This window comes from Bombina bombina, chromosome 6 (genome assembly GCF_027579735.1).
Source record: "Bombina bombina isolate aBomBom1 chromosome 6, aBomBom1.pri, whole genome shotgun sequence".
NCBI lineage: Eukaryota > Metazoa > Chordata > Amphibia > Anura > Bombinatoridae > Bombina > Bombina bombina.
Window position 1 is genome coordinate 803,652,080 of NC_069504.1, and position 16,115 is coordinate 803,668,194.

Genomic DNA, 16,115 nt, shown 5'->3' on the forward strand with positions numbered 1-16,115 from the left:
CTCTTCTTGGTCATCTGCAGTCAGAAATACATTAAAAGAATAGTTTAGTCAAGATTAAACTCTCATGATTCAAATAAAGCATGCAATCTTAAGAAACTTTCTAATTTACTCCAACTATCAATTTTTCTTCGTTCTTTTGGTTTCTTTATTTTATTTTTTGGTTTATGAGCCGGACCATTTTTTATTCAGCACCTGGGTAGAGCTTTCTGATTGGTGGCTACATTTAGACACCAATCAGCAAGCACTACCCAGGTGCTGAACCAAAAATGGCCCGCTCCTATGCTTAAATTCAAATAAAGATACCAAGAGAACAAAGAAAAATTGATAATAGGAGTAAATTAGAAAGTTTCTTAAGATTGCATGCTCTATCTGAACCATGAAAGTTTAATTTTGGCTAGACTATCCCTTTAAAGGGACGTGAAGTCCAAAATTTCTCTTTAGAGATTCCGTTAGAGCATACAATTTAAATTTCGGATTTACCTCTTTACCTAAATTTGCTTGTTTTGTTGAAAGAGCAGCAATGCATTACTGCATAATAGTAGTAAAATGGAAAGTTGTTTCAAATAGTATGCTTGTATTTGTTTAATACAATACAAGTCAAACGATCTGGCTATTTTCATGCATACTGGAAAAGAAATGCAAAAGAATATGCTTTTTTTAATTCAAGTGAATAGATGGATATTGCTTGATTCTCACAAATACAAAAATCAAACAAAAGCTTATATATATGCGTGAAAAATATAGAGATGGTTGCATCCTTGCTTGTAACCCACATTAGAATTTGTATTTTGTCATAAAGTAAAGGTCCATTTTGATGAATTAGTGCCCGGTTTTTAATAAACTTATTAAAAACAAGGGTACTTTAATTCATCAAAATTGACATTTCACTGTTTTCTTCAAAAACGTACCTTTTAATCCTGAATGCCGCTCCAGCGATTTCCCTCAGCTGTCGGAAGCCTCTGCAGACGTCAGACATGATGAATCAGGCTTCCTCCAATCACAGCTTTCCCCCCCGGGGGAATCTTGGCCTGATGCAACGCTGTGATTGGAGGAAGCCGGATTCGTCATTTTGGACCCACGAAGACGGCTTGCGATGGGCGGAGGAAGTGCTGGAGCGGCTGCTAGGATTAAAAGGTACGTTTTTGAAGAAAAGTGAAATGTCAATTTTGATTAATTAAAGTGCCTTTGTTTTTAATAGGTTTATTGAAAAAAAAACGGGCATCAGATTTGTTATAAAATTTGTTTAAAAAACATAGTTGCTCAATTGTATGCTTGGTTATTTGTAATTGTTGTTGCATAGTGATCAGATGAAGAATTAGTATCATAAAACACATGTAGATACTTTTCCTGTGTGTGCCACTGTCTGCTGTTTTTACACATTTCTTAAAATAGAGTTCACAAGCAGGCAGAAGGGGAACTATGGTAGAGTGTTTTGGCACAAATTAGACTGAGGCCTTGTATTTATTTTTATAGCCTGGTGGAGGTTTGGAAAATACAAACGCCTGGCGAAGTGTAGTGTGTGTGCTAACATAGACCTGTAAATTTGCACTTAGCATGATTTGGAATAGCTGGTGCACACATTTCAAGAGGACTTGACTATATGCACTGAATATTAGAATCAATGAAAAACACCATGTTCTTGTTAAAGGGACACTGTACCCAAAAAAATTCTTTCGTGATTCAGATTGAGCATGAAATTTTAAGCAACTTTCTAATTTACTCCTATTATCAAATTTTCTTCATTCTGTTGGTATCTTTATTTGAAGTGCAAGAATGTAAGTTTAGATGCCGGCCCATTTTTGGTGAACAACCTGGGTTGTCCTTGCTGATTGGTGGATAAATTCATCCACCAATAAAAAAGTGCTGTCCAGAGTACTGAAACCAAAAAAAAGCTTAGATGCCTTCTTTTTCAAATAATGATAGCAAGAGAACGAAGAAAAATTGATAATAGGAGTAAATTAGAAAGTTGCTTAAAATTGCATGCTCTTTCTGAATTACAAAAGAAAAAATGTGGGTACAGTTTCCCTTTAAACAGCCAACCCTTACTACTAGGCTGAAACTACTGGTTTATGTGAAGATGGTCATTTTGCCCAGGGCCATGCTGTAAATGCAACATTACTAGAAGGTTATTCATAGTATCGGTCTCCTTCCCACAATGCAAAAGGGCTGATAGGCTTATGTCATATTCTCAGATGAACTCTTCTGCATTGTTTAGGGAAGAAGCATGACCTTCACACCTGGACCTGTGTTATCAGTCTCTGTAAATCACTATGCATGATTACACCTCACACCCAATGAAGAGACTTAGGGCGAGATTTATTAAGTGCTAGGAGAATTCTCCTTTGTATTCTCCTGTGAGTTCTCTTCAGCTCGGCCTTGGAGATGAACACTGGTGCGCACAAACTTTGCACTGTTTGGAAGGCGAGCTTAAAGGGACAGTTTACTCAAAAATGTTCTCCCCTTTAATTTGTTCCCAATTATCCACTTTACCTGCTGGAGTGTGTTAAATTGTTTACAAGTAGCTCCTTTTCCTTTATATTGGCATTTGAAATAGTTTATTTAGCATGTGGTATCCCCACCTATTCTGAAAGATTGTGGCCGCAGGTCCAAGCTATAGATAAGCTTTGTAAACACAGCCAGCAGAAAAAATACACTCCCAGTGGACTATAGCAGAGATAAGGTAATACAATGTTGATTTTTCCATTGTTCTCTCCAAGTACTGGTGATTGTTTTATGGACAGATATAAGATAAAGAAGCATGTATATGTACACAATGTGATAAAGTAATGAGATCTGATTATATCTACAAGCTCAACCCATTTTATTAGGTTGTGGCTTCAAAACACAAAATCAGAGCTTTAATATACACAAATAAACATTAAAAAGCTAATTTCCATACATTTTTTACTCTGAAGTTGTTAAAAAAAGCAATTGTAAACACATTAAGGGAAAAACTATTTTACAGTGTACTGTCCCTTTAAGTGGTTCATGATGAATTTTTCCATGGGAAAAAAGGTAGTTCAAGTAATCTATTACATTTGCGTTTTACATGGGGCAAAGTTGCGCAATAATTTTGGTGTGTTACCACAATACATTTTTAATTTAACTTTGTTATAATATTGACCCATAACACATTCAAATTTTTAATAGAATTTTCGTTCTTTGTAGGGCAATTTTGCATTCTATATTTGGCGTCTGTATCTAGCTAAGAATAGACCTGCTAGAATCAGAAAGTCCTCAGAAATAGATGTGAACATGACACAAACTCAAAGACATAATGATTTCTAATGCTGTTCTCCAGAGTACCTATGGAGAACTATAATGCACATAGTTGTAGGAGAACTTTGTGTTCTCCAAAGGTGCAAAAATATTATAAATTGGTAACTGGGCATAATGCGGACTCTAGGAAATGTGACTACAACTAGAAAATGTAACACTTTTTTAAGCTCACCGTTATGCCTTGGCAAACACGAACGAAGTGAGAGGAATGTATAGTTGGACTTGGCAAATCTTAGGCACATTTTGCATTAAAGGGCAAGTCAACCAAAAATTTGTTCAAATTCCTACAGATAAAGTTTCAAATGCTTAATATTGCCAACTGTAGCCCAATTTTGTAAAATATATAGTTTACCAGTAAAAACACTTACTATTTATGCCTCGGCCATTTTAAAATGGCCGCCTGCCCCTCCTCTCTTTCGTTTTTACTGGTAAACTATATATCTTACAAAATTGGGCTACAGTTGGCAATATTGAGCGTTTGAAACTTTATCTGTAGGAATTTGAAAAACATTTGGGTTGACTTGGCCTTTAATAAATCAGGGGATTCAGTCGTATGCGGATTTATAGGCGCAATTTTAGGATAATTACTTTGATAAATCCTGCTCTAAGTGCCTGATTACCAAAAACTCACAGGCATGGTGAGAACGTTTATAACATTATATTTTATAATAGGTGTCTGTCCTTTATATCCAGAACCCAACATAGCTAGATTATTCTTTGAGGGATCTCAGAGTACTGACAACACTTCTTACAAAATCTCACCAGACCAGACAATCAGGCCCTTAGTGAAGTGTCTTGCATGTTATCAACTGATTGAAAAGTGAGTGATACTTGTTCTTCATGCAACTTATTCTCAACTATCATGGGTGGGTGATACATAACGAAAATATCTTTTGTGGTAACATTGCTGAACACTTTGCAGGCTCAGAAGGAAGTCCCGATCATTAGGTCGTTGTGTAACTTTATAGAAAAAGAATAATACAATTTGCACAGCATGTGGCAGGCGTTTTTTTGTGGGTTTTTTAATCATAATATTTGGGGGTTGGAAAACGCCGGCCATTAAGCATAGCATCCAGGTTACTGATAGGAGACCTCATTTTCTGCTACCTATTTTTATTTTGTTTTTATATTATTTCATTTGAATTCTTCCCTTTTCCATCCTCCATCCTAGGGCACTGGGCATTTAAAAAGACGCTATCTTGCTAATTCAATGCATCTGGCACACAACATGTGACGGTTAGGGATGGGGCGAATGTGCTGAAAATGTAATTCGCTTGGTAGAACGAATAGTCCTGTGGACATTCGTTTTGGACAATTGAATGTTAATAAGAATCAAAATCCATTAAAATGAGCTAATCTTTAATAATATTTTAACACTCTTCTGTATACCGTTCCTATGTAATGTTCTCCAGTGAATAGATATTCCTTTATTTCTGTCTTTCAACTTATATGATTACATTTGTCATTATAAATAAGTTATGTAAAACCATAATCCTGGGAATTGCTGTAACTTCAGAACGTTTGCTGTAATCACCTGTTCTGCTGATTGTCTTTTCAATATGGCGATTTTGTAGTGTCTTTTGTTATTAACCTCAATAAAAAAAAAAAAAAACATTCGGTAATCTATGTTACTTTCATTTTCGAATTCATAATTAAATCGAATATCCACATTCGATTTAACAAATACTATTCAGAAGTTCAATAGTTCATGTGGTAGGGAATTTAGTAAATTGATACATAATAGATACAATAATATCAATTTGAATGTTTCTATTTCGAATATTGCATAAAATACTTCATGCTGAAAGCTGCTCCTTTATTTGTTACAAGCGATCGCCTTCACTGAGCTGCTAAATGCAGCCCACCGGCAGAATGCTATCTTTGCTATCTGGCAGAGAGGTGACGATTCCACCTCTTAGCCAATAGCATTGCGGGAAATCCGTCTTGGTGCCGCAATATGCGGCGCCAAGACGGATTTCCCGCACAGCAATTATTGCTTCTAAAATATTGATCTGTGTCCCCCCATCTGTTAGAAAGTTGGTCATTACTGACATATAGTATAGATAGATAATCTGTTTTTTAAAAGAATGTATTCACTTTTATGTGACGTATCCTTCAGGACCACACACAGGCTAAGATCTCTGTGCTTGAGGACAGATAAATAATCATGGTGAGTAACCTAGATTAAAGCAGAGATATCATATAATCCATTTAAATACTAAAAAAATGCTCTTTTGAGAACCCATTAGATTTGGATGCCTCTGTCCTAAAAAAATTTTTTTACTTTATTTTTGGCCTATCCAGTTTCTAAAAAGAAAATTTTGAAGCGCTGAGATACTGTATTAATATGTATAGTTGCACACAGCCTTTATAAATATTGATGGGAAAAAAAAAACACTTCAATGCCAAAGTCCAAGGCAATGGTATTTAGCGAATACAGAGAACCATCTCGCTTAGAGCTTGCATTCAATATTAGTAAAATAAAGACTTAGATTGGGTATAATTTGATTACATGTGCCTCTAAAATAAAAATGTACTTTATTAGTGTGCCAGCTAAGAAAGGGTTTGTGATTAAAAAGAGCAAAGGCCAGAATCAATAGGATATATCATAATTCAGAACATGATACAAGGCTTAAAGGGACACTAAACCCAAATTTTTTCTTTCATGATTCAAGTAGAGAATACAATTTGAAACAACATTCCCATTTACTTCTATTATCTAATTGACTTCATTCTTTAGATATCCTTTGCTGAAGAAATAGCAAGGCACATGGGTAAGCCAATCAGACGAAGCATCTATGTGCAGCCACCTATCATAAACTACTAAGCCTATCTAGATATGCTTTTCAGCAAAGGATATCAAGAGAATGAAGCAAGATAGAAAATAGAAGTAAATTAGAAAGTTGTTTAAAATTCCATTCTCTTTCTAAATCACGAAATAAAACATTTGGGTTTAATGTCCCCTTAAAGGGATATGAAACTCAAAAATTGTCATTAATGATTCAGATAGAGCAGGCGATTTTAAACAACTTTATAATTTACTTGTAATATATATATTTTTTGTTCTCTTGGTATCTTTTGTTAAAAAGCAGGGACATATGCTTAGGAGCTGGCCCATTTCTGGGGCACTATATTGCAGCAGTTTTGCAAGAATGTTACCCATTTGCAAGAGCACTATATGGCAGCACTATTTCCTGCCATGTAGTGCTCCAGATGCCTACCCAGATATCTCTTCAACAAAGAATACTATTTGAACAAAAATCGGAACCTTTTTTTCATAATGGTATGCTTTGCGTGAATCGCAAAAGAAAATTTTTGGGTTTCATATCCCTTTAAGGGAACATGTTTAAAGTTAAAAAATAAAATAAATCCAACTTGCCCAACAGATAAAAATAGCAGGATTTACCAACCTCCAGTTTATATATATCTTGTGATTTTAAGCTTTAAAACAAATAGGAAAAGTGCAGCGTTGGTATAGTGAGATCTACCAAATCCTGCAACATTCTATGCGGTGATTGATTAGATTAGAACACAAGTAAATTTACATCTATTCCTAATTGGAAACCAGGAATGTGGATTGAACCTGGCTTTTCAATAGGTACATCCCTGAACTGCTCTTAGTTTGCAAAATGTTCCAAATTGTGCTAATACAATGATATTATTAAATTATTTTTAAATGACTTTTGCAATGCAGTGCTTAAAGTCACTCAAACCCCCAAATTTTTCTTTCATGATTCGGGTATAACATTTTAAACAACTTTCCAATTTACTTCTATTTTCCAATTTGCTTCATTCACTTTGTATCTTTTGTTGGAGGATCAGTAAATGCACTAGAGGGAGCTAGCTGAACACATTGGTTGAGCCAATGGCATGAGGCATGTATGTACAGCCACCAATCAGCAGATAGCTCCCAGTAGTACATTGTTGGTCCTCCTGAACCTTCCTAGGTATGCTTTTCAGAAAGGGATACCAAGAGAACAAAGCAAATTATCTTACATAAGGAAAGATGTTTATAATTGTATGTTCTATCTGAATTATGCAAGAAAAATGTTGCGTCCCTTTAGTTGCTAATATAGCCTATAAATTTACTTAGTATCAGGATTGAAAAAATGCCACTGTTTACCATTTAGGGGAACGATAGATATATTCCTCTCAATATTAAATAGATATTAAGCAGTAAATCATAGATATAGTAATGTGTTCAAAGCCAAGGTTAGCCTGAACACAATATGAATATGGGTTATTTTAAATTATATTAGTTGTTTAAATATTGAAAACAAGTGTAAAGTTTTAGTTTCTGTAAAGTAATTCCAGTTTTTATGGCACTGCCATGTTGAAACCTAAGTTTCCCTTTTTAAAATTATTCTGCTGAAGACAATTATGGACAGATTGAATGTATAAACAATGAGTATGTGGAATATAGCGCTGTAACAGTAACTATTTAACAGGGGTCAACAAAGTCCATTTCAACATGGTGGTGCTTATTACTTTACAGATATTCAAGGGAATTGGAAAGGTCACAATTTTCTGATTAAATTTACAGGAAAAGGGGATATTTTATATTACAGTCTCAAAATGTTTATTGTCCCTTTACATATAGGAAGAAGCTTAAAATCTAGGGATGTGCATTCGTTTTCAGACGAATGAACATTCGTACCGAAAATCGGATATTCGTTTTTGTAATTGAAAACGAATATCCAAATAAATGCACCAGCAAAATTGAAAGAAAATGGAAAAATACTGATGAAATTCATCAGTATTTATTTGTTTCCTTTAAATTACTTTTAAAGGATAAACTAAATACCTTAACGCACTCTGGGGCGCGCTAACTCGATCCTCTTCTTGACAGGTTCTGGTCATGCTAATAGGAGGTTTAGTACAGGTCATGGGAGCTGAAACATGCTAAGCCGTGTGTTAGCGCACCCAAGACTCTGACAAGAAGAGGATCTGGTAAGCGCACACTCTCCGGAGCACGTAAAGGTAAGTTAGCGCTGCAGAATCTGTTGGCGCTCTACAAATAACCGATAATAATAAGGTAAGTATTTTACACTTTAAAAGTAAGTATGCAGCTACAGGTGAACTATTCACCTGTAGCTTCGAAACATTTATATTCGTTTTAACGGAAATTACTGTAAATGTTTAACGAAAATGTGTTTTTTAAAATGAAATGAAAAATGAATAATGCAGGAAACGAATATTCAGGGAAACGAACGTCCTCAAATATTCATTACATAATTTTTGGCCGTAACAAAAATGTATTCCCTGCACATCCTTATAAAATTATTTTTCATCCTTTGTAATTTATTTGTAGTTCAGGCATAGTTAGAAGCAAGAGTTAAAACAATTTGAGACTTAGTTATATGCCATTATTACCCATAATCCCTAGTTCCTGAGGAAACACTGTACAAGTAGTTCTGTTTTTTTTAATACAAACCTGTCCTGCTTGAGATAAAATAAACTAAAATAAGGGCATCTGTTTCACAAAGAGCATTTTTTAAAACTAATTTGGACAGCAGTTTCCCTGACTAAAAGGGAATTTCAGACAGGCTTACTGAATGACCGATAATCTCATTGTTTATCAGGCAATCATGGTATGTAATAGCCTGGTTCATTTTATAAAAGTAACATTCACTGATTTTGAATTCAGCCTCATTCATAGCAGGGTAGCGTCACATTTTGAAAGGCAGTTTTCACTACAACAGTCTTTCTGATATGATATCATTGTCCCTCTGGAAATATAATAGTGTATAACTAAAATTGAACTTGAAATATTTATAGTTTGATTGTCAGTTTCCACTCCAAATTATTATTATTATTATTATTATTATTTTGTTTATTTTATTTTCAAAAATGTAGTTTCTTTTACTATGTGTTTAACATTTGCATAGCAGATAATTACATCAAAGTTAAAAGAATACATCTGATGAGCCAATCAGGAACAGGCATACATATGTTTGCTCCAGATAATGACACATCCAGTGATTGGCCCAGAGGGGGTGGGGTGTTCCTTTATAATGGAGTTAAGCATATAGTAAAATAAGTCATGAGAATTTTAACTCTACAGTAGACCGTCCAGTTGATATTGCTAGTTGAAACAATATTGCTGTAGTCTTCTACAGTCAATGGGCATTTTTGTTGATGTAGTAGACAAATAAAGAAACTATAGCGCAGGAAGTATTGAACAATATGGTAGACATGGTTACACACCCCAATGCACACCTATAAAAAGCTGTGTTATTTTATAGAGCAAAACACTTTTCCGTTGAATAGCTTTATGGAATATATATATGTGTGTGTGTGTGTAAATATATATACAATTGTTTGTATATAGATAGATAGATAGATAGATAGATAAAATGTATATTTATGTATGTGTGTATATATATATATATAACATAAGACACATCTATGAGCTGAAAATTCACAGGCACTGAAATATGAAGAAACTATATAGAAATATGAAATAATGGCACAACATATTTGGCATCAGCTACTGTGGTAAGGATACAAACTAAAACATTGAAATGTAAATGATACAGCTCTAAGAAAGATAGACATTCTGTCTTACTTCTTAAAGTTCTGGGTAAGTAAAAAAACAATAATAACAAACGTTATTTGCTTCCCTGTGCAACAAATACACACAATACTATTATTGTTATTGTGTTCTGTGTTTCCCTTGTGTCCTTCTTAAAGGGACACTGAACCCAAATTTTTTCTTTCATGAGTCAGATAGAGCATGCATTTTTAAGCAACTTTCTAATTTACTCCTATTATTTTTTTCTCTTCGTTCTCTTGCTATGTTTATTTGAAAAAGAAGGCATCTAAGCTTTTTTTTGGGTTCAGAACAGTGGATAGCACTTTTTTATTGGTGGATGAATTTATCCACCAATCAGCAAGGACAACCCAGGTGGTTCACCAAAAATGGGCCGGCAACTAAACTTACATTCTTGCATTTCAAATAAAGATACCAAGAGAACGAAGACAAATTGATAATAAGAGTAAATTAGAAAGTTGCTTAAAATGTCATGCTCTATCTGAATCACAAAAGAAAAAATTTGTGTTCAGTGTCCCTTTAATGAAACCCCAAATTTTTGTTTTTTGATTCAGATAGAACATACAATTTTAAACAACTTTCCAATTTACGTCAATTATCAAATGTGCTTCAATCTCTTGTTATTCTTTGCTGAAGGAGCAGAAGTGCACTACCGGGAGCTAGTGAGCCAATCACAAGACAAATATTTAAAGGCACCGATCACCAGCTAGCTCCCAGTAGTGTAGGATATGTACATATTTTTTTCAACAATGGATACCAAGAGAACAAAGTACATTTCAATATAGAAGTGAATTTAAAAATGTCTTAACGTAACTCAATCATGCCAGTTTAATTTTAACTTCCCTATCCCTTTAAGTATGCCCCCTGAAAGACAAATCATTTTTGCATCACTACAAAGGCAAACAAATATATAGAATTTGTTTTAAAGGGTTCTATATGAAAAGTTAACTGGTAGGGGAACTTATATATTCTTCCAGTAACTTTTTTTTATGTGGCAAATGGCTTACACGTCCATTTAATATCAGTGAAATGACAGTGTTACATGTAATTGTTGCTTAGGGGTGCAAATTAAGTTTATGTTACTGTGGTTACCTTCATTCTTCAAACTAAATAGTTTTAACTCTTCCTTGACCTCACTATCAGTAACATATTGTCTTGGCCCACGTATGGTTACAGAGCTATTACAGAGGACTATAACAGGAAGATAGTGAGGAGGGGGGTTTGAGTGAGTGATTGATTGTCTGGATTTTGAGACCTGAGGCCTGTTATTTTTTTCCTCTCTACTTTCCAGGGATTTTTTAAGAAAGAAACATTGTTTTCTGTCACTTTCCTTCCAGCTGCGGATAAGTCTGCTGACAGATTAGTAAGGCCCCTCCTATGGAGCTTGGATAGGGGAGGAGAGGTTTGATGGAGAGTGGAAAAAAACATTGAGCAGGGATATGGGACGATAAGTCAATAAGAAGATAGATTGAGGAAAGGGATTTTTCAGGAAAATTAAGGTTGAGGAAAATGGGCAGTAATGAACTGAGAAAAGTCTTTTGGGTGAGGTAGTAAACAGAGGGTTAGTTTAGATGAAGATAATATGAGAAAAATAGGGGAAGTGGATTTATAAAAATAAATAAAGGAAAGGAATGAGAGCAGACAGGAGGTGAGAAGGAAGGATTAAAGGGATATGAAACCCAAATTTTTATTTCATGACTCAGATAGAGCTTGCAATTTTAAGCAACTTTCTAATTTACTCCTATTATCATTTTTTCGTTCTCTTGGTATCTTTATTTGAAAAAGCACGAATCTAAGCTAAGGAGCCAGCCTATTTTGGATTCAGGGCCCTGAGTAGCGCTTGCTGATAGGTGCCATTCCTGCTTTTTAAATAAAGATACCCAGAAAACAAAGACAATTGTTAATAGAAGTGTATTGGAAAGTTGCTTAAAACTGCATGCTCTATCTGAATAATGAAACAAAACAAAAAAAATGGGTTTCATATCCCTTTAAGAAAAGGAAGTGTAGGACTTTGAGAAATGTAAGCTAACGAGATTTATTGTGATGATTTTCAGGAATGCAGTAATAAAAGATAGTCCCATATGTTTACTGACTATTGCTGAGTTAGGCATTTATAAAAGAACCACAGTGAGGTAAACCATGTGCATTTAGGCCAGTGATTCAACATGATGTGTGACAGCGAGACGTTATTCATGGATGAAAAAACAAATGGCAGAATGAACATGTATTGTATATTCTGCTGATTGACAAATGTACTATTATATTTGTGTCACATGAAAACCATAAATAAAATATCAATGTTTATCAAGTTTTATTTTGTCCAAACCTAAATGTAGCATCTAAAGATCACACAAATCAACAGACTTAGAAAACGTGTGGAAAAATATGTTCAGGAGCACCATATTAACAATCCTTATGATTGGAGGGAAGCATAAAAAATATGAAAGGAACTCTCACTGCTAAGAACAGTTACATGGAATTTTTTGGGGAATGCTTTTTGCCCTGTGAGAAGGTGTCCATTAGTGAACTGTTTAGGGTCCCTGATTATCTGGGATATCAGACCCTAAAATGGAGGAAAACAAGAGTAAAATGTAAATTAATCAATACCTATATTTGGTGGGGTTGTGTTGATGTTCTTATGACACTAAGTAACGTTGCATTCTAGCAAAGGGTTTAGTATATACAGGAAGTTCTGATGGAGAAATGTAGGTGGAGTGGGAGTTAAAGGGACAGTAAACTCAAAATTAAACTTTCATGATTCAGATAGAGCATGCAATTTTAAACAACTTTCCATTTTACTTTTGTTATCAAATTAGCTTTGTTTTCTTGGTATCTTTTCTTGAAGAGTAAAACTGGGTAGGCTCATAAGAGCTCAGGAGTTTGCACGTGTCTTTAGTACTCAATGGCAGCAGTGTTTTGGAACATTATTTGTAGTTTTGTTATACAATGTTGCAAAACACTGCTGCCATAGAGCAGTGCTTCTTAAACTGTGGGTATGGGGTAGCGTAATTCTAATGTGGGGGTCGCGAAAAATTCAGGGAGGCCCGTGTAAGAAGGGGCCTCCTGATTCCATATTTTATCGTGCATACGCGATTGCACAAAATGTCCACAATTGCGCATGCGCTATTAAAATGCCCAGCTGCCTGCTTCCTCCCAGCACTCCTCTTCCCTCCTCTGCGGCAGTACTGATAGGAAGTGATCATATGTCACTTCCTCCCAGTGCACTGTACTGCTCAGGAGAGAAGAGGGAGACCTGCAGAGAAGGTCCTTGCCCAGCAGGTATAGGGATACATGGGGGGGGGGAGTTAGTCTGAAAGATAGATGGGGGGGTATGAGAATGGAAGGGGGATATGAATATAAAGGGGTAGTTTAGAAGGGGCAGTGAGCATGGAAAGGGGGAGTATGAGCATGGAAAGGGGGAGTATGAAGGGGAAGTATGAGTATGGAAGAGAGGGTATGAGCATTGAAGGGGGTATGAATATGAAGGGGGAGTGAGCATGGAAGGGGGGAGTATGAGCATTGAATGGGGGAGTATGAGTGTGAAGGGGGAGTATGAATATGAAGGGGGAGTATGGAAGGAGCAGTGGAGTGAGCATGGAAGGGGGAGTATGGAAGGGGCAGGAGATTGAGTATGGAAAAATGGAGTATGAGCATGAAGGGGTGAGTATGATTTATTATCAGTAAATGTTTGATTTGTATACCTATTTTATATACACGAAGTCACGTAAAAATTTCTCGCGAGTGGAAAAAGTTTAAGAAGCCATAGAGTACTAACGACACGTGCACACTCCTGAGCCTTTATAATCCTACCTAGTTTTACTCTTCAATAAAAGATACCAAGACAAAAAAAGCTAATTTGATAACAGAAGTAAATTGGAAAACTGTTTAAAATTGCATGCTCTATCCGAATCACGAATGTCTAAGCTTAACTTTACTGTCCCTTTCAGTGGCAGATCTAGGGATGTGCTGGCTAAGCACCCCTATCCAGCACCCAGAAACCTTGAAGCTAGCAACAGTCTACACATGGAAGGCAGTATATTTTCACATGTCCAGTGCAATATTCAGGATAATTGTGCTTTGAAATTATAATAAATAAAAAAAAAAACACAAACAGCAGAGCAGGAGATGAGGTCCACCACCAGTATCACACTGTCCCCTTGATATTTACAACTGCAGTCATTTTTCTTCTAAGTCCAGCTCCAATAATGCTCTGTGCCAGCACTGCAATAACTGCTAACCTCTCACCTGCCAACAGTTCAGCCTGTCTTCACCTGTCACTAACACTAAACCCTGCTGTCAAGTGAATCTATTTGTCTTGTGTCAAGCTCTCACTTGTAAGTTACACCTTCTGCTTACAGTGCATCTTTTTCCCATCTGCTATCACTGTACCCTCCTCTTAACCAGCTCTAACACTGCAACATATCCTCATCACTGTCTGCTAATTCTGTATCCTATACTCACATGCCTCTGCTAAGTACAGTAACAATGTATCTTGACCTTCTCTCTCTACTATTACTTGATTCTGTCCACACACCACTCAGTTAATAAAAGTGGACACAGGGAAAAGGTATTAACACTGCACCCTGTCTGTATCTCACTCACCTAACACCACTGCCTTTCCTCATCTGACTGTGGTAAAACTGTGCCCTGTCCTCATACCAGGCAGCTATCTATAAAGTCTGTTTTATCACCCTTTACTGACACAGTCACTGTTTTTGTCCTAAGATCAATGCTTCACTTTTTTCATCTATATCAACCAAGTCAAGCTATCAGATAGTGTGACACATTATTTGGAGTCTCATCATCACGGTAAGCATTAGACATGTGCATGCTGGAAAATATTTTTTGTTTCGCATCGATTCGGTATTTTTTTAATTTTGTTTCGGATGCATTCGGATCTCTTCGTTATATCATTCATTCATTTCGGATGCATTCAGATTGATTCGTTATAGCGGTCATTCATTTCGGATGCATTCGGAAATTTGGAAGTTCGGATTCAGAGAGTCAGACTATCGCCCCATTGCCATTTGAATAAAACGAATTAACCCGAACTAATTTTGGATTTTTCATTACAAATTGATTCGGATTAGTTTTGTTTCGTTACTAGGGTTTTTCTGAGATTCAGATATATCCGAATCTCCGAATCACCCAATTTTCATTCGAATTTTGATTCAGAACAAAACAAATTGCACATGTCTAGTAAGCATCGGCAATCTCATTCTACTAACAGGTGTTAGATATCTGAAGGAACAGTAACCACTGTTTTAACAGGAAGACATTAAAAAGTTTTAAATGTTTATGATCAACAAATAAACAAATGCACTAAATACATGTAAAGTTACAATCATTTATTAAACAATGTGACACACAAGGATATATGCGGGGGGGGATAAGGTTTATTTCAAAATGATAAACATTAACATTAATATGAAAGGATAAATTACATTCCCGTTTCAACATACTATTTATTTATTAGAATGACAAGCTAGAGGAGGGAATCTTTTGAATGGGATATCTTATTTGTGAATGCTCAGATCTAAATTTAAAGGGACATGAAAGAAAGTCAAAATAAAATTTTCATGATTCAGATAGAACATGCAATTTAGGAAACTTTTAATTTTCTTGGTATTTTTTTTTTTTGTTTGTTTTGTTACCTAGGTATGCTCAGGAGCAACAGTCCACAACTGGGAGCTAGCTGGTGATTGGTGGCTACAAACATATGCCTCTTGCCATTGGCTCACTGACTCCTAGTAGTATATTTATTTGCTGAGGGTAAGCACATAGTTATATGCAATGATAAAATATCCTAACAAATTATTTAATTTCACACTTTTATGTCCCTTTAATATACACAATTCCCTGTAATAAAAGTACAAATATAGCCGTTACGCTGTTAAACGATTAAACTATATACAACTAACATGCAATAAACAGAAGTTTTTTGGATGTTTAAAAATTGTTAGAAAATAAAACTGGTTTGAAATGTATCATTGCAGACACATAGGATTTCCATAAAAAGACTGTACAATCTGTCAGTGACTGGGCGCAATGGTAGGTGAGGTTACACAATGCCCCCCAAAAGATCTACCTTAGCCCCACTCTTGAACCTACATGTATATTTTTCACAACTGAGCAGTTATTTTACCCCTTGGCTGTCAGTAACATATCAATCAATACTTTTACCTCAAGAAATAAATAAATAAAATGTTACCTCTTTGGCTGCCAGTAACACATGTAAATAGTGATTTGACCCCCTTGATTGACCCACCACTTTTTTCTACTC